Source organism: Psammomys obesus, unplaced genomic scaffold, assembly GCF_907164565.1.
Source record: "Psammomys obesus unplaced genomic scaffold, mPsaObe1.curated_primary_1811, whole genome shotgun sequence".
Classification (NCBI taxonomy): Eukaryota; Metazoa; Chordata; class Mammalia; order Rodentia; family Muridae; genus Psammomys; species Psammomys obesus.
Genome location: NW_026586383.1, coordinates 7,140,535 through 7,165,191, shown reverse-complemented (window position 1 = coordinate 7,165,191; position 24,657 = coordinate 7,140,535). Strand labels below are relative to the sequence as shown.

Below are 24,657 nucleotides of genomic sequence, written 5' to 3'. Positions count from 1 at the left end.
GCTCTGGCAGCCACAGGCAGGCACTCAGGAAGGGACGGGTCCTGCAGACACTCTTGTCTCCCAGGGAAGGGGGAACCGGGGTCAGGAGGTGGTAGTCACCTGGGGTTGGGGTGGTCTCTGCAGCCACCAGCCCTCCCATGCCCCTCTGCTGGTGGTCGCTGACACCCTCATGCGTAGGGTGTCCTTTCTTTGGTTGCTCTGCGCTGGGCAGGGGACAGCAGATAGGGTCGGTGCCTGGTCAGCGGCAGGGGTGTGAGAGCTCACTCACACCTGGCACTCCCCATCCCTGCCAGCGTCGCCAGGCAAATCCAGCCCATCTGGTTTGCTCTTCCAGTAACTTCGTTCAAAAGGTTGGAAGGGAGGTGAAACACCCTGGGGGCGGGGGTGGGGTGGCGGGAGACGCTGGATGATCGAGGATCCCGGATCGAGGATAAGGAGAACAAGTCCCTGGGGCTGTCCCCAGGGCTGGTTGGGGCGCGCGGCTGGGAGGCGCCCTGCCACCGCCAGGATGCGCTCGGTGTAGCGGGACTGCCGGGGGGCGCCTGAAGGCCAGCGCTCCAAGGACACGCGGCCACCCCGCTCCTCGCGGGCTCCCGGGCCCAGACGCCCCGCAGCGCCGGAGCGGAGCCGCGGGGAGCGCGGGCGAAGGGTGGCAGGAGGGAGGGCGCGCGAGAGGCGGCCCCTCCTCGGCGAGCCATGCGTGCCGCGGGCCGCTGAGGAGCCGCCGGGCGCCGCTGCCAAGTCTCCGCTCCGCTTTTGTCTTGCCCTCCAGTGAATGGGAAGATGGAGATGGATGTGGAGGGAGTTTCTCCGCGCCCGGAGCCCATCCCCCGCTCCCAGGGGGCTGGCGGAGCCTGCCAGGCGCCGCCACCGCCGCCCCAGCCCCAGCCGCAGCCCCAGCGGCCGCCGGCTCAGGATGAAGTGCCGGGCGGCGAGAGTGCGGGCGCCGAGGACAGCGACGATCCCGAGGCGAGACCCAGCGGCGAGAGAGGGGAGAGCAAGGTAAGGTCCGCGGCGTGGCCGTCGTGACATCTTTTGAACCAGACGGAGGAAGACTAGTGCCGGCTGTCTCTTTAACCCCTCCGCTGCCGGCCCCTTCCCTCGCGTGTGGGGGGTGGGGTGGCAGGTTGGAGAGGGCGTGGGGTTTAAAGGAATCCACGCCGGTAGGGAGTTTCTCAACTGGAAGGCGTGTGCAGAGAGAAGTCTGCTCGCTCTGGTTTCGGCGTTCATCGCTGTGAGCAGGGCAAGTCGTGGTACACGCGATGCGAGGCTGAGGGCAGGGCTGAACCCGCGGGAGGGGCAGTGCTTAGACTTGGGCTTCGCGCGCCTGGGTCTGGGTGGGGGTGTGCCTCCCGACCCGGCCGGGGGCTTCCCAGACTCTTTCAGGGGAGGCGACAGGCAGCTGCGGGTGGGAGCAAAGTTTGACTGTTTCTCGTTGGGCACGGTCTGGCCTCGGGAGCCCTGGGCTGGAGGTGGGCCCCCTCGGCGGGCAGCCTCCCCTCCAGGAGGGCTGGGACCCAGTGCCCGGCCGGCAGCAGAGCCCTGCGAGTCCTTTGCAGCCCTGCTGTGTCATTGTAGACCCGGGGAGACCTGCGCCTGACTGTGGAGTTCTTTAGGTAATTGAATTCCGGTACGAAATGGCTCCGGTGTCATTCTCTGGTGCTGATGTTTCCTCTGCTGAGGAGACTGTACAGTAGAGGAGATGGCCCGGGAGAGGATTCCTCGGTAACATTCGGGGAACGTGCTTGTCCCAGCTGGCTCTGCCGCTGCCCCACGCTCCGAGTTTACTTTGGTGGAAGCTAGTTGTTTAGTTCCATCGGTGTCGAGTGCGCACATGTGTTTGTTGAAGCTTTTGGAGAGCAGCTGCTAATATTGGGGAAAAGTTGGTTCAGCAAATCAGAATATTGCAACCCAAGAAGAGTCGATCTACTTTATCTTCACGCTGGCTTAAGTAAGGATGTGTGTGGGTAGAGTGGCTTCCCTTAGGTAGAAGCAAGGCACATCTGGAATGCTCCTCCTTGGGAATACCGTGATTTTCCTTGGACCTCTGCTAAGACAACAGATATTAAACAGATAACCGGAGCATGTGGGGATCACCGGAGTGTTGTCGTTCTGTGTCTGCAGACAGATCCTTAAGTTTGGATTGGCAAATGCTTAAAATTGCTTCTGTGTTTTGAAACCCGAGGTAAGAATCAGGGTTGTTATTTATTGTTATTTAAATGGTAAGCTATGCAGGAGTTTGAATCTGAACACACGCCCAGGCATATCAGAGCCGGGCGCCTTACGACTGGATATAAGATTTACATTGTGCAAACTATATGAATTTTCATCGTCTGATATCCCCAGCCTTCCGGTCGATCTTGATTTTATGAATATTTAATCCTGTCACGGCTGCATACTTACTACTTGAAAGCCTGTGCCCAGGTTTATGGAAAACCCTAACTGAACATCATATCACCTAACTGAACGTTAGGTCTCCCCTGCAACGCTGGTGTGGAGAGTAATTAAAATCTCCAGCCAGTGCGGTGCTGCCATCGCTGTAGCGTGGGTTCCTTTGCCCTGAGCGTGAGAAGAAACCCCTGCCATCAGCAAAAAAAAATCTGTGTGTGTTTGTTTCCCTCTGCTGCGCTGCTTCGACTGTCTAATGTTCTGCCTGCCGAGGAGCGAGAAAAGCGAAGCTCTAGAAATACACACCAGGCAAGGAGAGGACTGAAAGCCAGTTGATTACATTTAGTTAATTAGTGTGTTCGGATAATTGAGGATCGCCGCGATGTGATTTGCTGCATGTCTGCCTGCAATTTATTTTTTTGAGGTGGAAAACAAAAATACTACCCCCCCTCCAGGTGTTTGTCTTAAATTATGAGGCTTCGTTCTCCGAACCTAGAAATCAGCTGTGCTAACCTTCGCTCCCGTGGTTCTCCTTGCTAGTGGTTGTGAGAGTCGGAGGATGGCTGTTAGGCTTCAAGCCTTAGTGACTGCTTTTGCTTTTGATGGAATATGAAGGCAAACTACAATTTCTTTTCTTAGCAGATCCTGGTTATGGGTAGAAAGACCTACTGGTGTCTGACTAGACTGTTGTAGTTAAATGTAAATGGAGGAAACCTAGGGTGATGTGGGCCATGGGCTAATGAGGCTGGTGGGTGAGACAGGTAGATCGCCACACTGGACTCAAACGCCGTCATGCGCAATGCGTGTATTGGGCTATAATGTTTTCTTTGCGTTTAGGAGAATAATTGGAATTAAAAAAAAGTCTTTACTTAACTCTTCCTTCACACGCAAGGACATCACTAATAAGTGACGTAAGAGGGCACACCCTGGAAAACACGGTGTTTGCAGGGTGATGAGAGTTGTTTCTGTTTGCTTGGTTTGGATTTCTTACGTCACCCAGGCAGGCCGTAAACTCACCACACAGCAGAACGTGACCTCGGACCTCAGAGCTCCTGCCTCCGTCTATCAAATGCCAGGACCACACGCATGCAGTGGCACACTGAGCCGTGTTCTGCCCCTGCCTTGGGTAACTTACCTCCATTGTCTCATGGAAAAAGCAACATGGGGGCTGACAGTCATCTCTGTATTGTTGGATGTTAACCATTTGTCACATATCATCATAAGGTCTCGGAAACACGAGGGTAGAATACTGGTGTGTGTGTGTGTGTGTGTGTGTGTGTGTGTGTGTGCGCGCGCATGCGTGTGTGACACGCATCATGTATGTGAAGTTCAGTTGGTTTCTCCTGCTACCCTGTGGGCTCTGTGGGCTCTGGGGTGTCAGCTCAGGTTGTCAGGCTTCGCAGCAGATGCCTTTATTCACTCAGCCATCTTGCTGGCTTGAAGGAGACTTAAAAAAATGAGTTTCATCTTGTTTCTCGTCTTTTCCATACTGTAGGAGGGCCACATGGTTCTTCTCTAGCGGTGACTTTTGAAGAAACTTGGCAGCAGCTCCAGATCACACTCCGAAGACAGAGCAGAGCCCGAGCCGTCTTCCTCTGCCTTGTCACTAGGCCTCTCCTGAAGTGGGGTCCCTGCCTCTGTGCAGACCCCATGTGTGCTGGCCACCTGGGGTGACCTGGGGTGATAGTCCCTCCCCTGTTATTCTAAGGCCTTCCTCCTCACCTCTGAAGAGGTTCTAAACTTGGCAGGTCTCTTTTGTTCTGGTCTTAAGAACAAAGATTGAAAATAGTCTGTAAGGGAGAGACCTGCAAATCCTTGAAAGCTGTTCTTGATGTAAAACACCTGACCTCAAGACTTTCTTGCCACATTTCCCAGGGGCACCGAGTATCTTTTTAAAAGTCATTAGAAATGGTCTGTTTGTACCAGATAACCCTTTAGTTGTTTATGAAACATTGAAAAATTTTGTGTAATGTACCACTCCAGGGTATTTCCCCCCCCCCCCCCCCCGTGTTAACAAGTTACTTACACAAATGTGTAAATCTTTCTCCTGGTGGTGGTCCCGGATGGGGCATAGGGATGCTTCTTATGTTCCCTATTCATCTCATTCACTGCATCCTCTTTCCCATTCTCTGCCTTTGCCCCCCTCACACGGCGCTCCTATAACAGAGTGTGGTGCAGGTATGAAGCGCCTTGAGAGGCTTCCTGTTCATCTCCTGCCTCGGTGAGCAGGACAGCTGCACCTTCTGTGATCTTGGCCTGGAGGAGCTTTGAATCTGGCTACCAGTAGTACTTGGATGATGAAATTGACTTCCGTTCTCCCTTTAGCTACATCCTATTAGTGACAAGGTCTGAGGCTACACCCTTCAGGCTGCAGCTGTAGTGCGTCTATTATTCTGTCCATCACTGGGATTTTTTTTTTTTAAGTCTTTCAATTTGAAATAATTTTGGACTTGTGGGACAGTTTTTAAAGTAGAGATGTTTTCCCTCAGATTCCTCTATTTTTAATATTTTAAAACACAGAGTTAGTGTTCCATAAAACATGGGCTGTGTACCTCATGGAGGAGAAAGTACCATTTGAATAATTACCTCAGCTTGTCACTAAACTCTGTTTGGGTGGGTGTGTAGCACATCAGTGTTTTTCTCTGTGTAGCCTTGGCTGTACTTGAACTCATGCAGTCCACCTGCCTCTGCCTTTCTGAGTGCTATGATCAAAGGCATGCACCACAATGCCCGGCTCCAGAAAGGATTTTTAAGGAGACAGTGATATCTCAAGTAGCAAGTCAAGGAGAATGTTGGTAAATCAGAGCAGCTTACGTAGGCTCTTGACTCTTGAGTGATGTTGTAGGCATGAGAAACCACAGAGGCTTTCAAATGTTTTTACTGCTAGCTGGCTGGACCCTGATTTCTGGCCCAGACCTAGAAAATCACTCTTATGTGTTATTTGTGAAGTCAGGGACCTGAGTTGGTTCATGGCTCCAGCTTTCCAATCCTGTTTCTGACTTACAATGGGCCTTAATGCCCTACACCTTCACCTTTGCACCTGTGAAGTAGGTGTAATTATAGTGTCAACCACCAGTGATTATTGTATGGCTTGAATGATAAATGCCACAAAAATTTTTAATTCACAGCTCTCCAGGTAATGATGGTCAGTGTTGTTAATAATAGTTTGATTTCTACCATTACTGGGGTCCACGGTTTGAAAAAGGAAGGTGAGCTGAGAATTCAAGTTTCCCTCCCAGGGGACTCTGGGGCAGGCAGTGACCCAGACAGATTCATTCTTTGACAAACCACATTGGTGCTCTCTGACTTGCTTTTGTCCTTTGGACCGTGTGGTGTGTGCTAATTGGTTAAACACCGTCAAACTCACACAACTTAGACTCACCTGGTAGAGAGTCTTCCTGAGGACTTACCCAGATCAGGGTGGCTTTGTGGGGATGCCTCGGGGAGGGCAGACTGCCTGGATTGTTAATTGCTCTGGGAAGAGCCAGCCACTGCGGGCAGTGCCATCCTCTATGCAGTGGGTCCTGAACGGTATCAGAACAGGGCTGGCTGGGGGTAAGCAAGGCTGTACTCCTGTCTGTCTGTATGTGATGTGACTAAGTGCCTTGAGACTCTGCCTTGAGCATCCCGAGGTGATGGGCGTGGGGTTGTAAAACCACACATACCCTCTCTCTACTTGCTGGAGTTTATCACAGCCTCGGAGCTGAAGCTAGAGCTGTGCCCAGGTGCTTTTACGGAAGATAAGTTAGTGAAGAGTTCTCCTCACTTCTCAGCAGGCTGCTTCCCTGTCCTGCCACCAGGGCCAGCCAGGACAGGATTCCTTACTCTGTCCACACTTAGCCTCAGGCCTGTCTGTAAGCAATGCATCTGGTGCATTTCCCTGCCGTATATATCTTGGGAAGAATAGGGAGCAGATTTTTAGACTTACAAATTAATAGTGTAATATTTTTTTTAATGTTATAGTCTTTTAGTTGCAGACAACAGAAACATTCAATTGGAGTAAAAAAATGTGTTCCGTTGTAAAATAATCATAAAATCAGAAGAAAAATGATAAACTGTGCTTTGTTAAATATAGTTGAGCTGTTGTGAGCAGTAGGTAATGATGGAGGTTGTCTCTTGAGCTGACCCCAGACTCTGCATTTATGCCACTGAGTGCTGTGACAAAATACCCAAGAGAAACCCAAGGGGGCAGAGACCCACTTTGGCCCACAGTTTCAGAGGTGTCCATCTATCATGGCAGGCTCCTAGAAAACCCTGAGATGCTTTTATTAGATCAAGAATACAGATGTTAGTGAACAAAACACCATCATCACTTTTCTCCTAGAGAGAGAAGGAGGGAGAAAAGGAGAGAGAGAGAGATTCAGTTATGAATATCTAGTAACACTGTATGGCCTATCACTTAAAAAGAAAGGAAAATGCAGTTTCTTGCTTGCATATCCACAAGGAGAAAGAGCATTTGTCCTTTTAGTGAGTGTGTGTGTGTGGTGTGTGTGTGTGTGTGTGTGTGTGTGCATGTGTGTGTCTGTCTAGAGGCTAAAGGAAAGAGGGGTCTCCTTCTATCACTCACTCTCCATGGTGTTTCCCTTAAGACAGCATTTCACGCTGAACCTGAAACACCATTCAGTCTAGGCTGGCTGGCCAGTGAGCTCTTGGGATCTGCCCGTCTCTGCCTGCTAGTGCTGGAGTCACAGGCATGCCCAGAAATGCCTGGATTTTGTGCATGCTGGGATTTGAACTCAGATCCTCATGGTTACCCAGCAAGTGCTCTTATTTAAGTAAGCCCAGTTCTTCCTGTTTGAGTCTTAATTAGGAAACTGGGTGGGAAGGTGGGACTTGCTGAGCCTGCTCCTCTGTCAGGTTCCTCCCATCCCACATTTGGGAGCAGGTGGGGGAATTGACCTTCACATGACTAGGGCTTTGCCAAAAGATAGAGCCGCTGCGTGCCGCCCCTTACCCTAGGACAGACTTTCAGACGGCCTGAGTTAAAAGGCCTTCTCTTCTTAGGGAATTCCAGGCTCCTGAATTCTGTGTGGTTGAATGAAATATTTAGGGTCTGCTCTGCTTCAGCTTTAGAATTATTAGAGTTTTTTTTTTTCTTTTCTTTTTACCTCTAAACTGAGATTAGCACACACATGTGTTGAACAGATGATATAAGAATGAATGTAGTTGCAACCTAATTGTTTCAAATATAGACCTTTAATGGAACATGTGTCCACTGGGATAAAAGTTAACTTGCTTTTGTCTGCTGGAAAATTAAAGCAAATTGATTTCTTGTTTCAGTTCCTAAAGTCTTTTCTCTAATGTGCAGCTTCATGTGTCAAGACCTTTCTGTCCTCACACTGACCTTAACTGACCTGAAGAGGTCTGCTACAGGCAATGCTATTTTTTCACGTGTGTGTGTGTGTGTGTGTGTGTGTGTGTGTGTGTGTGTGTGCTTGTGTGTGTGTGTGAGTTTGGAGGCCAGAAGATAACCTCAGGTGTCAGTCCTCACCCTCCATATTGTTTTAGCTGGGGTCTTGTTATTCTCTGAAGAATAAGCCAGGCCACCTGCCCATAGTCTCCTGCCGCCCCACAGGGCCACTGAGATTCTAGATTTTGGTTAGACACCCCCAGTTTTTAAGTGTCTTGTAGGGATTTGAACTCAGGTCCTCATACTTGTACCACAAGCATGTTTACCCACTGAGCTGTCTCCGCAGCCCTCAGCTGCTCATTCTTCATTCATCATGGCTGACTCATGGCAAGTGCTCAGTACCTAGTGAGTACACTGGCTTCTGTTGTGTCAGTATATGTGGGTACTTCTGTTGTGACCGAGAGGTCACAAATGTGAGATTTGAAGTTCGGTGGACAGCGATGAGGCAGCGAGGACCTATAAGTCAGAAGCGTATGTCCTACAGAGATGGAGTGTCATTTCCCTGGAGGCTGCAGGGAAAGATTCAAGAGTAAGATACAGAGCAAGAACTTGGCAGGTGCAGGGTGTGTGGAAGTCCAGCATGGCCAAGAGGGATTCAGACAGTTACCGCAGGGTCCAGCAGAGGGAATGACAAGACATGAGCTGTGAGGGCCTGGGGCTGTGGGATTGGCAGCTCATAGGAGCAGCTGGGAGGGTGACTGGAGGTGATTTCCGGGAGAGCTTTGGGATGCTGAGACAACAGATGAGGCCACATCTTACAGGGAACAAGATGAACATAGAGCTTCTAGGCTGAAAAACAAATGTTAATGCCCAAATGTGGTCTCCATACTTGGGAAGTGCACAAAGAGAGTAAGGAAAGGAATCAATTTGTGTATTGTGTGATAGAGTAGAATTAACTGATCTTTGTTGTGTGACAAGAGAAGACGTTACATAGCTCAACATAAAGACCATTTTTTTCTTTTTAAAATATTTTTATTAATTACAGTTTATTCACTTTGTATCTCAGCTGTAGCCCCCTCCCCATCTCTCTCTCCCTCTTTATCACCTATGCCCCTCCCCCAGTCCAATGATAGGGGAGGTCCTCCTCCCCTTCCATCTGATCCTAGTCTATCAGGTCTTATCAAGACTGGCTTCATTGTCATCCTCTGTGGACTGGTAAGGCTGCTCCCCACTCAGGTGGAGCTGATCAAAGAGCCAGCCCGTGAGTTCATGTCAGAGATGGTCCCTGTTCTATTTACTGGGGAACCCTCTTGGACACTGAGCTGCCATAGGCTACTTTTGTGCAGGAATTCTAGGTTATCTCCATGCATGATCCTTGTTTTGAGTATTAGTCTCAGAAAAGACCCCTGTGCCCAGAGTTTTTGGTTCTGTTGCTCTCTTTGTGGAGCTCCTATTTCCTCCAGGTCTTTCTATCTCCCCCTTCTTTCATAAGATTTCCTGAACTCTGCCCAAAGTTTAGCTATGAGTCTCAGCATATGTTTTGATAACTTGCAGGGTAGTCTTTCAGGGGCCCTCTGTGATAGGCTCCTGTCCTGTTCCCTGTTTTCTCCCTCTTCCTATGTCTGTCCCGTTTGCCTTTCTGAAGATTGAGCATCTTACCCAGGGTCCTTCTTACTTAGTTTCTTTAGGCGTACAGATTTTAACATGATTATCCTATGTTATATGTCTGATATCCACTTATAAGTGAGTATATACCATGGGTGTCTTTCTGCTTCTGGGATACATCACTCAGGATGATCTTTTCTATATCCCACCATTTGCCTGCAAAATTCATGATTTCCTTGTTTTTAATTGCTGAGTAGTATTCCATTGTGTAAATGTACCACAATTTCTGTATCCATTCCTCAATTGAGGGATATCTGGGTTGTTTCCAGCTTCTGGCTATTACAAATAAAGCTGCTATGAACATGGTTGAGCAAATGTCCTTGTTGTATACTTCAGCATCTTTTGGATATATGTTTAGGAGTGGTATAGCTGAATCTTGTGGTAGTACTGTTCCTAATTGTCTGAGAATGATTTCCAAAGTGGTTATAAAAGTTTACATTCCTACCAGCAGTGGAGTAGGGTTCCCCTTTCTCCATATCCTCTCCAGCATGTGTTGTCACTTGAGTTTTTGATCTTAGCCATTCTGATGGGTGTAAGGTGAAATCTCAGTTATTTTGATTTGCATTTCCCTGATGACTAAGGACTTTGAGCATTTCTTTAAGTGTTTCTCTGCCATTCGATGTTCCTCTATTGAGAACCCTCTGTTTAGCTCTGTACCCCATTTTTAATTGGATTACTTAATTTGTTGCTGTTTAACTTCTTGAGTTCTTTACAAGGCTGCCCACTCTCTCCACACCTCTTCAACATAGTACTTCAAGTCCTTGCTAGAGCAATAAGACAATTAAAAGAGATCAAGGGGATTCAGTTTGGAAAGGAAGAAGTCAAAATATCACTATTTGTAGATGATATGATAGTATACATGAGTGACCCTAAAAACTCTACCAAGGAACTCCTACAAATGATAAATACATTCAGCCAAGTGGCTGGATACAAAATCAACTCAAAAAAATCAATAGCCCTCTTGCATACAAAAGAGAAATGGGCTGAGAAAGAAATTAGGGAAAAACACCCTTCACAACAGCCACAAAAGACATAAAGTACCTTGGTGTAACTCTAACCAAGCAAGTCAAAGACTTGTATGAAAAAAACTTTCAGTCTCTGAAGAAAGAAATAGAAGAAGATATCAGAAGATGGAAAGATCTCCCATGCTCTTGGCTTCACAGGATTAACATAGTAAAAATGGCCATTTTACCAAAAGCAATCTACAGATTCAATACAATTCCCATCAAATTACCAACACAATTCTTTACAGACCTTGAAGAAAAATTCTCAACTTCATATGGAATAACAAGAAACCCAGAATTGCTAAAACAATCTTCTACAATAAAAGATCTGGAGGTATCTCCATCCCTGATCTCAAGCTGTACTATAGAGCAACAGTAATTAAAAACTGCATGGTACTGACATAGAAACAGAATATGGCTTAATGGAATTTAATAGAAGACCCATAAATAAATCCACACACTTATGGACACCTGATTTTTGACAAATATGCCAAAACCATACAATGGAAAAAAGATAGCATGTTCAACAAATGGTGCTGGTTTAACTGGATGTCTATATGTAGAAAAATGCAAATAGATCCATACTTATCACCCTGCACAAAACTAAAGTCCAAGTGGATCAAAGACCTCAATATGAAACGAGACACACTAAACCTGTTAGAAGAAAAAGTGGGGAAGAGCCTTGAACTCATTGGCACAGGAGACAACTTCCTGAACAGCACACCAACAGCACAGGCTCTAAGAGCAACAATCAATAAATGGGACCTCATGAAACTGAAAAGCTTCTGTAAAGCAAAGGACACTGTCGTCAGAACAAAATGACAGCCTACAGACTGGGAAAGGATCTTCACCAACCCTATATCTGACAGAGGGCTAATATTCAGAATATATACAGAACGTTTGAGCACCAAATAAAACAAACACAGAATTTCTCTGTGTTTTCCAGCACCTTTTCTGGAAAGGACAGATATCAGCCTTCCTACTCCCCCTCCCCCCCATTCACCCCATGCTTCTTGGCTTCATGGTCCTCATTTTCCTGTGAAATGCTGTGAACTTCTTTGTGGACTGTGTCTTGACCTTTCTATGGCCCTGTATCAAGCTGGAAATGTGGGGCCAGAGCACTTTATTTTGTCTTTTCTTTCTCGTTGGCTTAGCCTGGCCAGGATTCCCATTCCTGGGGAGAGAGAATTCTAGGTTCTTAGCCTGTTGGTCTTGGCTTGGTAAAATAATTGAAAATACTAATCCCTGAAAGACATGCCTGGGGGCCTTAGGAGGTACCTCCACTCTGCTAGCATGCTTCCCCAACTGGAGGCCGAGTGACACACTTCCTAGGACCAAGTTCCAGACAGTGTAAGAAGCCCAGTGTGGTTGGAGCCATAGCTCCATCCTTTTCCAGAGGTCCTGGCTGTGCGGGCACCAGGGCACCACTTAGCAGCTCCCAACCATCTCTGTATCTTGTCTTTGGGATCTGCTGCCCTCTTTTGGCCTCTGAGGGCACAGCACACACACGGTGCAGAGCCACAAAGGCTGGCAAAACACCTGTACAAATAGGATATGAAAATAAAATAAAACAAAGAAATCCCTTTGAAAATGTAGCCCAGTAAAGTGAGACTGGGACATACAGTGTGGGGCTGGCAGCGGGCACCCCCTTTTCCTTTTCTCTCCAAATGTCCAAAGCAGACCACCTCTTCTCCCATGTGTCTCCATCCACTTTTCTCCTCCCCAGTCACACCTCTCTCTCTGTCTCTCTCTCACACACACTATTTTCTCCTTCCTAAAGTTTATTGAGCCGTAATTTACAAGCAGCAAAACTCTTTTTACATGGATAGTTCAATAAGTTTTGACGACTGTGTGGCCTGTGTACTTACCAGCACACTAAGGATGTCTGTGTCACCCCAGTGTGTCCCAATACTTGGCGTAAATAGAACTGTGTAGTTAATCACTGTCTCCGTCCTTGTTTGGGGTGTTGGTACAAAGAGGCCCTGCTTCCTGAGGGGCTATATCAATCTCTGGGGAAGGCTGCTGGTGCTTCAGGGCGGAGCCTCACTTTCCAGAATCACACTCATTGGGGGAGGGGGTGTGTGGCCTGCAAAGGTGCAGAGCCCCTGGAAGCCAGGGTGACCCCAGGTTTACAAAATGAAAACCCGTAGGCGTCATTTTTGGGGTGGGTGGGTATAGAGGATCTTTTAAAAGTTGACAGTAAGATATCTTTATCTTTTGTGTGCCTGCTTTGTAGCCTGTACTTTTTTCTTTCTTTCTTTTTTTTTTTGGGTGAGCGCCTATTCCAATCTTTGGCTTATTCGGGGAGGGGGGTGGCAGGGTTGTTTTCTGCTTGATATGATCTCTTATTTTCACTTAGGGTTGGATTTCAGAAACCCGATGGAAGTTTGAGGCACTTACAAAGCAGCGGATGCTTCCACCTTCCTTTCTGGGGGCTTTAGGAAAGCTCACATTTACTGGGCATTTATCGTGTGTCAGTCACAAAGCAAGGCAGACTCACATCAGGTGATCTTACTTGATGCTCCCCGGTAATCCTGAGAAATAACTCTTACTCACCCAGGGCTCACACGGCTGGTGACAGGCAGAGGCAGTCCCCAGCGTTAAGTCCTCCTGTTCCCTCCCCATCTTGAGGCAGGACTTGCAGGCTGGGTTGAGGTCTTGCCCGAGTATCCACCATGGTTGTTGCCTTTGCTGTTGTCTTCGTTGCTGTCCGCTTTGCTTGCACTGCTCTGGCTGGTCTTAAAGCAGGCTTCAGGCAAAATAACACAGCTGTCATTGACGTGCAAACCAGGACTCCAGCTTAAAGCACAATGGCAGGCTCCAAGTTTCATTTTTGTCCACCTCAGAAGTTAGCATGCTGAGAGTTCTCCAGAGAAGTGCAAGGTCTGAGGTTTTCATTTACAGGTCACTGTCCAAGGACGTCCATCTCTGTCAGCTAAGTTATACTGCTGTGGTTACACAGGGGGCTGCAACAGGAAAAGCGTGCCCTTGCATATCAGATTGAGCTTAAACCTCAGCTTTACGCCTATAGGCTGTGGTGACCTTTAGCAAACCATGGCAATGCTTTCATAGTGTACATTCTCCCACCCCCTGCTAGGAGCTTCAATTAATCAATTTATGTGCGTATGCCTCAAATGTCTATCAGGGTTTCTGAAACCTAAAAAGTGAAAATAGCAGCTGTATCAACAGGAATGCAAGCAGTTCATTTCCCGCCTAAAATTAGCCAAAGAGTTAGATAGACTTTCATCACAGAAACACAGAGATGAAAAATGGCCACCCGAAAGGTGATCCACAGGAACATTGCCCATGGAGGCCAGAAGAGGGCATGTGGTGCCCTGGAGCTGCCCGGGGAGGATGGAGAAATGCAACTCAGATCCTCTGCGAGGGCGGCCAGCGTTCTTACCTGCTGAACCGTCTCTTCAGTAAAGATATTGATGAATTGGGCTGGGGAGATGCTCAGCTCCATCACTAACGTGCCTGCTGCAAAAGCAGGACGACATGAGTTCAGATCTCCAGCAGCCACATAAAAAGCCAGGCAAGGAGGTGCCTCCCCGTCCCCCTAGAGCTGGAGAAATGGAGACAGAAGCACATCCAGAGCCGGATGGCCAGCCAGCCTAGTTAATCTGTGAGTGCTGGTTTAGTGAGAGACCCTGCCTCAAAAAATAAGGTGGAGAGGGCAAGAGGAGGACACCTGGTGCTTCTGTGCACCCACATGCACATACACAAAAACTACATATTTCACACATACGTGCAGAATAAATAAAGTAACAAAATGATGGTGGTGGCATAAGTACTAAATTACTGAAAGAGCAACCGAGTCATTCCAAATGGTCAGTGAAAAGATGAGCCACGTTTTTCAGCCCTTGGGACCTTCAGCTCAAATTCAGCTACAGCAGTTGGTCACCCATGTACAGGTCGTATGCTAGGTATCTGGCCCTTCTAGATCCCAGAGGGTCAGGGATGTCAATATTGAAAGTGTCTTGAGGCGCCGAATCTTCGAGTCTGAAAATGACTCGTGTCCTTTGAGAGCTAATGTCCCCATGAACAGTTGACTTTATTAGAAAAGAGGGCTGTGGATCTGGAGATGAAGAACAGGGGTTCACTGTGCACCCAGTCAGCGTGTGTCAGAACACTAACTGAGAAGGTCTCCCTGGCCACCCAAGGGGAAGATTCTTGGAGTATGACCGCCCCCCAGACACACAAGTCGCAAATCAGCTGGATAGTAAAGGGGAGAGTCACAAAAGCCCATGGCAACCTCAGTAGGGAGAAATCGGCTTTAGGAAGGAGAATGTGGAGCTTGGATGGTGTGACTTAGAACCTTCTTCCTTCCTTCCTTCCTTCCTTCCTTCCTTCCTTCCTTCCTTCCTTCCTTCCTTCCTCCTTCCTCCTTCCTCCCTCCCTCCCTCCCTCCTTCCTTCCTTCCTTCCTTTCTTCCTTCCTTCCTCTTTCCTTCTTCCTTTCTTCCTTTTTTCCTTCCTTCCTTCCTTCCTTCCTTCCTTCCTTCCTTCCTTCCTTCCTCCATCCCTCCTTCCTTCCTCCTTCCTTCCTCCCTCCCTCCCTCCCTCCCTCCCTTACTTTTCAATTGTGTGATCAATCTATTTCAGTCTGTTGTTTTCTCAGATCTTTCTTTAACCATAATATATCACATGTAGTAATCTCTTTCTATTTCTGTTTCTGTCTCTGTCTCTGTCTCTGTGTGTGTAAAGTTCTTTTTGATATGGGGCCTCCGAATGTAGTCTGTGTTGGCTCAACATTGTTGTTGGCCTTAAACTCCTGCTCCTCCTATCCCTGCCTCCCGGTTGCTAAGATTACAGGCATGCACCACCACTTTTGGTTTATGAAGTGCTGGGAAATTGAGCCCAGGGCTTTACATGTGCAAGGTAATGTATACATTGACAGTATGAGTGCTCTATGGTATGGTTAAGGAGAAGGCTTTTAGTGTAGATATTAGAGAACAGCCAGAGGCATCTGGAAGTGTGTAGAGCAGAGAAAGAAGTAGACTGAACATGAACAGCAGATCTGGCCATGAGAGAAGCAGGGACAATGAGGGGGAGAAGAAAGGAGAGAACATAGAGAGAGGGAGAACAAGAGAGAAGAGCACATAGCTGCAACAGCAGGGTTCTAAGGAGAATGAAGGAAGCCTGTGAGCTAGAGGCAGTCTGGGGTAGAGGAGGGGGGAAGAGCTGGGATGCCAGCATGGCTTTGGAATGAGTGACAGGTGCTGGTACTATGAGGGAGCCCAGAAGCCAGCATGCACTGTGGTGTGTAAAAGGTGATTTGTCCCTTCTGCCTTTTAGAATTTGGTGACTTGGAGTTTTCTTTGAACTTGATAGGTAAGCAACCTAGCAACTGGCTACATCTCCAGCACCTTTCTAATGTATTTTTGACCTAAAGGACTGGGTATAAATACCCATGTTGATTTTGACACTCTTATATATAATTCTACTTTCTGGTCCAGACTGGGCCATGTCCTCACTTGTCTCACATTCTGATGGAGAAATGTAAGAAAAAATAGTATCAATCAATCAATGAAATAAGTAATTGGAAACTAGGGTCCCTCTGGAAGACTCCAGGTGCATATTGGGAACCCCACCCAGCTGTATTTATGCAAAAGCATCAGTGCGGAGTAGTACAAGGACAACCTGGAGTGGCACAGAACTTCAAGACCATAAAACTTGACATCTTCCTACTTTCTTTTTTAATTAAATTTTTATTGTTTATATTAATTACAGTTTATCCATTTTGTATCCCAGCTGTAGACCCCTCCTTGTTCCCTCCCAATCCCACCCTCGCTCCCTCATTTCCTCCCATGCCCCTCTCCAAGTCCACTGATAAGGGAAGTCCTCCACCCCTTCCATCTGACCCTAGGCTGTCAGGTCTCATCAGGACTGGCTGTGTTGTCCTCCTTTGTGGCTTGGCAAGGCTGCTTCCCCATCAGGGGGAGGTGATCAAAGAGCCAGCCACTGAGTTCATGTCTGAGACACTCCCTGTTCCCCTTACTAGGAAACCACTTGGATATTGAGCTGCCATGAGCTACATCTGTGCAGGGGTTCTAGGTTATATCCATGAAATGTCCTTTGGACCTTTGGAGTATCAATCTCAGAAAAGACCTCTGCCCAGACATTTTGGTTATGTTGCTCTCCTTATGGAGCTCCTGTCCTCTCCAGGTCTTACTATCTTCCCCTTCTTTCATAAGATTCTCTGCAGTCTGCCCAAAGTTTGGTTATGAGTTTCAGCATCTGCTTTGATATACTGCTGGGTAGAGTCTTTCAGAGTCTCTCTGTGGTAGGCTCCTGTCCTGTTTCCTGTTTTCTCCTTTCAATGTCCATCCCGTTTGTCTATTTGAGTGAGGATACTACTCCTAGGCATATATCCAAAATATGCTCAAATATACAACAAGGACATTTGCTCAACCATGTTCATAGCAGCTTTATTTGTAATAGCTAGAAACTGGAAACAACACAGATGTCCCTCAGTTGAGGAATGGATACAGAAATCGTGGTACATTTATACAATGGAATATTACTCAGCAATTAAAAACAGGGAAATCATGAAATTTATATGCAAATGATGGGAACTAGAAAAGATCATCCCGAGTGAGGTATCCCAGAAGCAGAAAGGCACACATGGTATATACTCACTTATAAGTGGATATTAGACATATACTAAAGGATAAGCATACTAAAATCTGTACACCCAAAGAAGATAAGCAAGAAGGAGGACCCTGGGTAAGATGATCAATCTTCTTACTTTCTTCAAAGTGCTTTATCTTTCCCCAACATTGGGAAACACATGGTGTCACCAACTCCATCTCCTGTGTGTGTGTGTGTGTGTGTGTGTGTGTGCATTAGATATCAGGAAATAAATATATTGTTTTTTACTCATAAGACCAGCTCTGCCTTGGAGCAGGCATTCTCTGATAGTTATTGGAGGTGCCACGTAGGTTGAAGCTTTGAGCCCAGCTTACAGCTTTGGTAGCCTTGCCCCCTTTACCTGACACTTAGTGCTTAACACGCCTCCTCTGTTCCTACCCCCATTCCCTATGGTAGTCAACAGACAAGCGCATCTATGGACATGGCACAGTACAAACTCAGTTCCCCGTTTGCACCAATCACAGTGTAAGTGTTCAAAAGCCACACACCTAAAGGCTACTGTGTTGAAGGTTGTAGATAAGAACACTCCTCTTGTGAGCAGTTCTGCTGAATAGCCATGTGTAGCTAAACCTGGCCTGGCAGACCCCAGCCACATCAGGATGTGGCTGAGCATCCAGGATGCTCTGCAACCATTGCTCTGACAGGAACAGAGGGACCTTCACAGCTTCCCGAGATTTGCTTGCTGCAGGTTTATGGTGAGTTACTTACAAGTTGTTTTTGAACTACCATTATTGTTGTGCAAGGGAGGCAAGCTTAGAACAGGATCTCGTTCGCAAACTGTGGCTTGCAGTGTTGCTTTCTTTTGCGTAACTCTTTCACTGAATGGCGGCATTTGCCCTTGACCACTGGAAACCACTTCCTGGTGAAGCTGTTCTAGACAGCTTTGCTCATATCCAAGTTCAAAGCCGCTATCAGTGGGTGGCTGAACCACCCTCTGAAGCGCCATTGACATCTCTCTTAGCCATTTACTAATGACTGTCTTCACGCTGGGGGATGGCTCTGATGGCACTTACTGTCAGGAGTGCGCAGGCAGGGAAAGCTGACATCACCAGACTCCCCAGCAACACAGGGGGAGGCAGGAGGCGCCACTGAGCTACACAACAGAAGAGGTGTGCTGAAGTAGCACACCTAAGGCGTTCTGTTCTCTAACTTACCTCAGTGTGTTCTGGCGACCGGGGGCTTTGGCTATGTGTGAGAAAGCAAGAGAGGATATGAAAAATATTTTCTGATGATACAAAGCATATTTTCAGCCTATATATATATATATATATATATATATATATATATATATATATATATTTCCTCCCTTTTCACCCAGTTCATGATGGAGAAGAATAACCTAATTCAGACTAGAGGAAGAACTGGGGAATTAGTTCCTAGGATCTCTGTGTGGGACTCGCTGTGTCTTTGTCTAGCACATCACACGACTGTCAGCAAGAAAAGAGATGAGAAAGAGGCCCCAGGGTAGATTGGTGAATGTCTTCCCTGTTAGCTAGGGTGAAAATGTGAATGACACCTTGAAGTGGTCTGAAACTCCTTCATTTACACATGTCATTAGCTGGGAGCCCCCTCAGCACTGCAGGCAGCATTCAGCCAGGCCTGGAAAATACCGACAGATGGGAGCACATTCTTCCATCACACAGTGTGGCGAATACTGTGAGAGTGAGCTTCCAGAGAGAAAGGGAGCAATGAGGAGGGTTATCATGTGTGTGTGCGTGTGCCCCTGTGGCAGGTGTGGGGAGAAGGAGAGTGTGGTGGGAGTGGATAAGGTAGAGATGGTGGTGTTTACGTGGGTATATGGACACAGGGCATCCTGTGCTGTTGTTCCACAGGTGTTATCTGTAGTTTTGAAGATAGGGCCTTCCTCTCTGACCTGAAACTTTCTGATTAGTCTGGGTTGGCCAACCCATGAGCCCCAGGGGTCTAACTGTTGTGGCCTTTACCCACTGTGGAGATTACGAGCATGAGCCAGCATCCCTGGCTTTTTAAAATGGCTTCTGGAGAGCCAAAGGTACTGTACTTGTAAGGCAAGTGCTTGAGCTCCTGACTGCCCTTGCCAGCCACATTTTAGTGTTTTTCTTTTTTTAACATGCTACAAAATACAATATTAAAAGCACAGAGGTACTGAAAAGCTGGCGTGTGTTAATTGCACCAGGTGAGAATAAGAAGACCACTACCACAACTTTTGAGCCAATTTTGAAGTAAGCTTTATTAAATGCTGGTCAGGATGATGGACACTGGCCAGGAACCTGAGATTCCTAGAGAAGGATTGTGAATTATGTTAGTCAAGGTGCTTATAAAGGCAAAACCCACAAGGCTACATACTTCCTGTCTTTGTCCAGTCACAGCTACAGTGTGATGTACTTCCTGTCTACCTACTTCCTACCTACATAACTTATGTGTAATCAAGCACATCCTGTGCAGTTGGGGAAGCAACCTTGTTTACAGAAGTGAAAACACACGGCATTCCAGACGGTTATCTGTCCTTGGGGCATACAGGTTTATCTGTCCTTGGGCAAGTGGGTCCTACAGCTTAGAGTTGTTTTTATTTTATAGATCTCTTAGGCACAGTAATTCAAACTTGAAACATAACTTTAGCCCTCACACATGCTTACCAAAGGAACTCTACTGGCTCATTAGGTCATTTTGACTTCTGTGTACATGAGCGAGTATGTGGCATGGATGTCTTCTTCCCACTCCTGGGATTTCTTGCTAAAATATGGCTGCCTGCCTATGATTTCAGTGGTTTTAAGAAGCGTGCGGCTTAGATGTCTGTATGAGGTTCATGAGTGAGTAAGGAGGAATGACTGGGTGTTCGCATCCAGGACGGTCCTACCTTCACTGTATCCACAGCTGTTCTACACTTAGGCCTGCCCGTGCACTTCCTGGATGTTACTGGAACCAGGGTACCTTACTCCCAGTTTTATATAGTCACAAATCAAATTTTAGGTAGATATGCCTCCATTTTTTTTCCCCACTTTTTTGGTTTTTTGAGACGGAGTTTCTCTGTATAGCCTTGGCTGTCCTGGACTCACTTTGTAGACCAGCATGGCCTCGAACTCACAGAGATCTGCCTGCCTCTGCCTCTAGAGTGCTGAGATTACAGGTGTGCGCCACTGCACTTGGCTCCCATTTTTTTCTTTTAATTCAGACCTAGATGATTCTGGAGTTTAAAGATACCTCATTTGGGGACAGTCTTGAGTTCTAGGGATTTGGTGTTTGTGGCAATATCAAGACGTCAGAGGTTACTTTGCAAATTGTGCCTTACTAGTGAAGGAATAAGAGGTAGGCAGGAAGAGGAAATTCTTTGGGGAAAGGCACCGTTGAAGACCTAAGTCCTCCGTTGTGGTGATGTTTGAAGACACTGGGATGTCTCTGATGCTTCTGTTTAATTGTGGCCTAGAGCTGAGGTGCCGGATGTACAGAGATGGCAGCAGAGCAACGTCACATCCTTCGCCTCATTATTTGACTCTCATTTTGTGCTTCTTTGAGAAGAGAAAAAGGAAAGCTTTCTAATGGAGTAACTTTATAGTGTGGGTTAGGCCCAGATCCCTCCACTGTAGCCCGTGCCCTGCGGTGCCTGGCAGGGTTAGGGGAGTCTGACAGAGCTGTTGCTTCGGCCAAGGAGAATATCCGCCTCTCAAAACTCGCCTGGCTATCTGCTGCTAACTAACCAGAAAACAGAACATGGTGATTTAGGTGACGTGCAAAAGAATCACACGAAAGAAGCTACGTGTGACTGCTGGTGACATCAGAAGGAATTCTATTCATCCCCACCAAACAAACAAGTAAAACAATTTCGTTTGGTGAGGTGACAGGTATATGTATGTATAATAGAGGTTTTAGAAACGTGTATCTCTATCTGTCTGTCTATCTATCTGTCTGTCTATCTATCTATCTATCTATCTATCTATCTATCTATCTATCTATCCATCCATCTATCTATCTAAATATCACTTGATTCCACATAGCTGAAGTGAAATGAGTTGGTGAGGTGACCGATACATGTCTATATAGATCTGTGTTTATGTTCACACATATATATTGCTTTCTACATAGCTAACATTAAATTAGTGATATGATAGGTATGTTTATACATATAAACTTATATGCATATGTGTATGTATGTGTGTGTGTATTGTTGTTGTTGTTTGGCTCTTTCTACACACCCTGAATCATCTCACTGCACTTCAAATTGTACGTGACTGCTATTTTTTTTCTTTTTGGATAACAGACTGTATTGGTTCTGTGTAGTATGTAAGGAGTGCTGCAGTGAACCCCTTAGCAGGTGGGCTGTGGTTTTGCTTTATCGCTTTATTGTATTTTATTTGTCCTGATTAGTCACGAGAGACTGTCTAGCACTGCTGTGGAAGCAGGCCGGAGTGTGGAAATTCATGGTTAAGAGGCAGTTGCTCTGGGCGGCTCTGCAGCTGTTGATGTATCCATTCTTGGGAGGCGTCCCGGGTTCTCTAGACAAAGCTGACTCTGCAGAGACACCACGGGGTGCTCTGGGGAGAGTCTTCTTTTCAGCGTGACACTTAATGACTGACTGACAGGGCCCGGGACACTTCATCTTGGAAGACACATTACTCTTCTCATGGCTGAGACAAAACATCTGGCAAGAGGAACTTAAGGAAGGATGGAAGGGTGTGCCTGGCTCCCAGTCTGAGGAGATAGTCCTTCAGGGCAGGGAAGCCCTGGCGGCAGGGGTGTGGGCACAGCTGGTCACATCTTGTCCCCAGTCAGGAAGCAGAGGAAGAGTGCTGGTGCTCTGTCTTCCTTTCATCCAGCCGGGCCTAGCTCCAGACAGAGTGCTTCCGAGTTCAGCATGCCCTCGTAAGCACGCCTAAAGGTGGGCTGCTTGGCAGTGCTAGACCCTGTCTCACTGACATGAAGGGCCACTATCACCATGCCCATGGCTCTTCCTTGTCTCGGGTAGCTGACTCCTAATCCTGATTCCGAGTGTCACTTCTCTAATGAGACTGAGATCCGCTGGAACTCTGTAAACACAGTCTCTGCACTTTGTCTCTATACCAGGATACACAAGCTTTATGTTTCCAAGCCAGTGAATTCAAATCCTGTAGCTGTTACACTTTCATTATATTTTGCTACAAGCATTTTCTTATCTTGTACAATATGGATTAATCCATGTTTATGAATTCTCAAATCGGGGAAAACATTGTATCCCCAATGGTTCACTTAAAAAAAAAACCACAAACAAACATGAGAGCTAGAGAAAAGCTTAGCATTAAGAACTTGTACTGCTCTTGCAAAAGACCTGATTTTCATTCCCAGCATCCAGACTTTCTGCTCACTGTAACTCCAGGTCCAGGGGATCTGATGCCCTCTCCTGGCCTTGTGGGAATCTGCGCACACACTCACTGAACATGCACACGCATGGATAAAATAGGATAAATGTTAAAACAAGAGTACCCTGTGAGGTTAAGACCTCAGCTTTGTGAAGTATTGGTGATTAGCGAAACCAGTCAGGTTTCAAGAAGGGCAAATCCCGGGGTTAAGGATTTCGCTTCAGCTTGCTAAGCATGAGTCACAAAATATTTGATTCAACTCTTTCAACTTCATCCTAAATCTTGAAAATATTTTAATGTATCAAACGTGCTACAATTTTGTTGAACAAAATAACCGCCAGGTAGAGTGAGCTAGCCAGGAAAGGGTTGTATGTATGTTACTCGGCTGCTCAAAAGATACAGTATCTTTTGATACATTACCACCATTGCTTCTGGGAGACTAGAACTCAAGCTCCCAGTGCTCCTGGTTTTTTTTTTTTTTTTTTCCAGGAAGAGGGGAGGGTATTGAGACAGGGTTTCTCTGTGTAGTCTTGGCTGTCCTGGACTCACTTTGTAAACCAGCCTGGCCTCAAATTCACAGAGAAACTGCTTCTGTCTCCCATGTGCTGGGATTACAGCCATGTGCCACCTCTCCGGGCTGCTCCTGCCATTCTTAATAGCCAAATTACTATCAGCTCCATGGGATGGACAGGGGCACTGTGGCCTTAGTTCCATTAGCTAGTTGTAGCTGCGAGCTATTGTTCCTTGCAAGACAATAGCTTCTAAGACAGAAATACATTCTCTCAAGGTTGGATTAGGGTAGATTTTACAGGAGGAAAAAATACATCTTACTTGAGGGTCTCTACTGCTATGAAACAGTGACATTTTATAAGATTTTAAATTTACATTTCTTCATTTAGCAGGAGTGACCCCAGACATGTCACAGTGTATGCGTGGCGGTCAGAGAACTCATGGCAACCAGTTTTCTCCTTGTACCGTGCAGGCCCTGGGCATTGATGTCAGGTCATCAGACGTGGTGCCAAGCACCGTTACCTGCCATGCTGTCTCACTGGCCTGGTAGTCACAGTTGGGGGAACTATATCTATACACTTGAAATTTCACACCGCTCCATTTGGAAGTAATTTAAAATAGTCTTAGCAAGAGCACATAATAAAAATTGTTGCGTAAGAACTCCGTGATTCCAAAGTTTGTGGCCAAGCATTGTGCATGGGTGGCAGGGTTTCCACTCTGAACTGATAGGTGAAAAGGCTGTTATCCTTTAAGGGTAGATTCTGAGAATTTAGGACGCCAGCACCGCGTCCTAAGCAACGGATATGCTTTCATGGTGCATTGGAGGAGTGTCCATGTCACTGCTCCCACGGGAACAGGAGTGGCATTCATCACAAGTGCCCCTTGCTCCCTCCCAGTGGTAAAGGCCCAGTTATTATTTTTATCAGTAATGCCTTCTGTCCTGACCCTACCAGGGCAGTCACTGACCTAAATGTTCAGTGTGTCTGTTGGCTCATTTAACCCTTCCCTGTTCTTACCGGGTGAGCACATCATCTCATTATGCTGACGGCATTTCAGAGGCTGCCATGGAGTGAAGGGTGAGGCTGTGTGAGCTCTGAACAGGCCTTACCCCTCCTTCCACCTTCTGGGACACCAGAGCAAGGACAACACGCTGAGCATCTTTGACTTTTTGGTCTCATGTCTCCAGGGCAAATTCAGTCATGTTTCTTGTCTTTAAATTGTTCCTCGGAGGTGTCTCCTTTTGAAATAGTTTCTTTCCCCAAATGTGGCCATCTCACTTTGTGCGCATCTCTGTCTGCTCATGAATGCTCTGAATGTGCCTTCTTATGCCATAGGTCTCCTTCATGAATAAATTTGCAAGCATCTTGGAGAAAAGGAAATGAGGGGCAGCGACTTATTTGACTTTACAGAAGAGAGTCCAGTGTTCTGGGATGAGGGGCCGTGGGATCAATCATTCACATGAAGAATGCTCAGAAAGAGTCCATCTGGTACCGGCTTCCTTCGGGCTCTCTGTTCCGCCCCACATGACCAACTCATGTAATATGAGCAGTGGCTTCTCACTTGTGGCACCTTCGAGCTCAGGTTGTCTTTGGCAATTCTTTCTCCAGTCTAACCTCATTGATTCGTTCTTCAGGGTTCATAAGGAAAGGGCTGGAGAGATGGATCAGTTGGTAGAATGTCTGCCATGCAAGCATGAGGACCTGAGTTACAGTCCCTGCGCTAAAGCAAAGCAAAGCAAAGCAAAGCAAAGCAAAGCAAAGCAAAGCAAAGCAAAGCAA

General features: G+C 46.9%; 1 long non-coding RNA gene across 1 annotated transcript in view; it reads left to right on the top strand.

The window, feature by feature from the left end:
* The first annotated feature begins 764 nt into the window (after positions 1-764).
* Positions 765-24,657, top strand: part of LOC129672216 (uncharacterized) — a 174,218-nt gene continuing 150,325 nt past the window's right edge. Inside the window, exon 1 of the long non-coding RNA XR_008719474.1 lies at positions 765-1,002. This is a non-coding gene — a long non-coding RNA (uncharacterized LOC129672216). The remainder of the gene's footprint in view (positions 1,003-24,657) is intronic.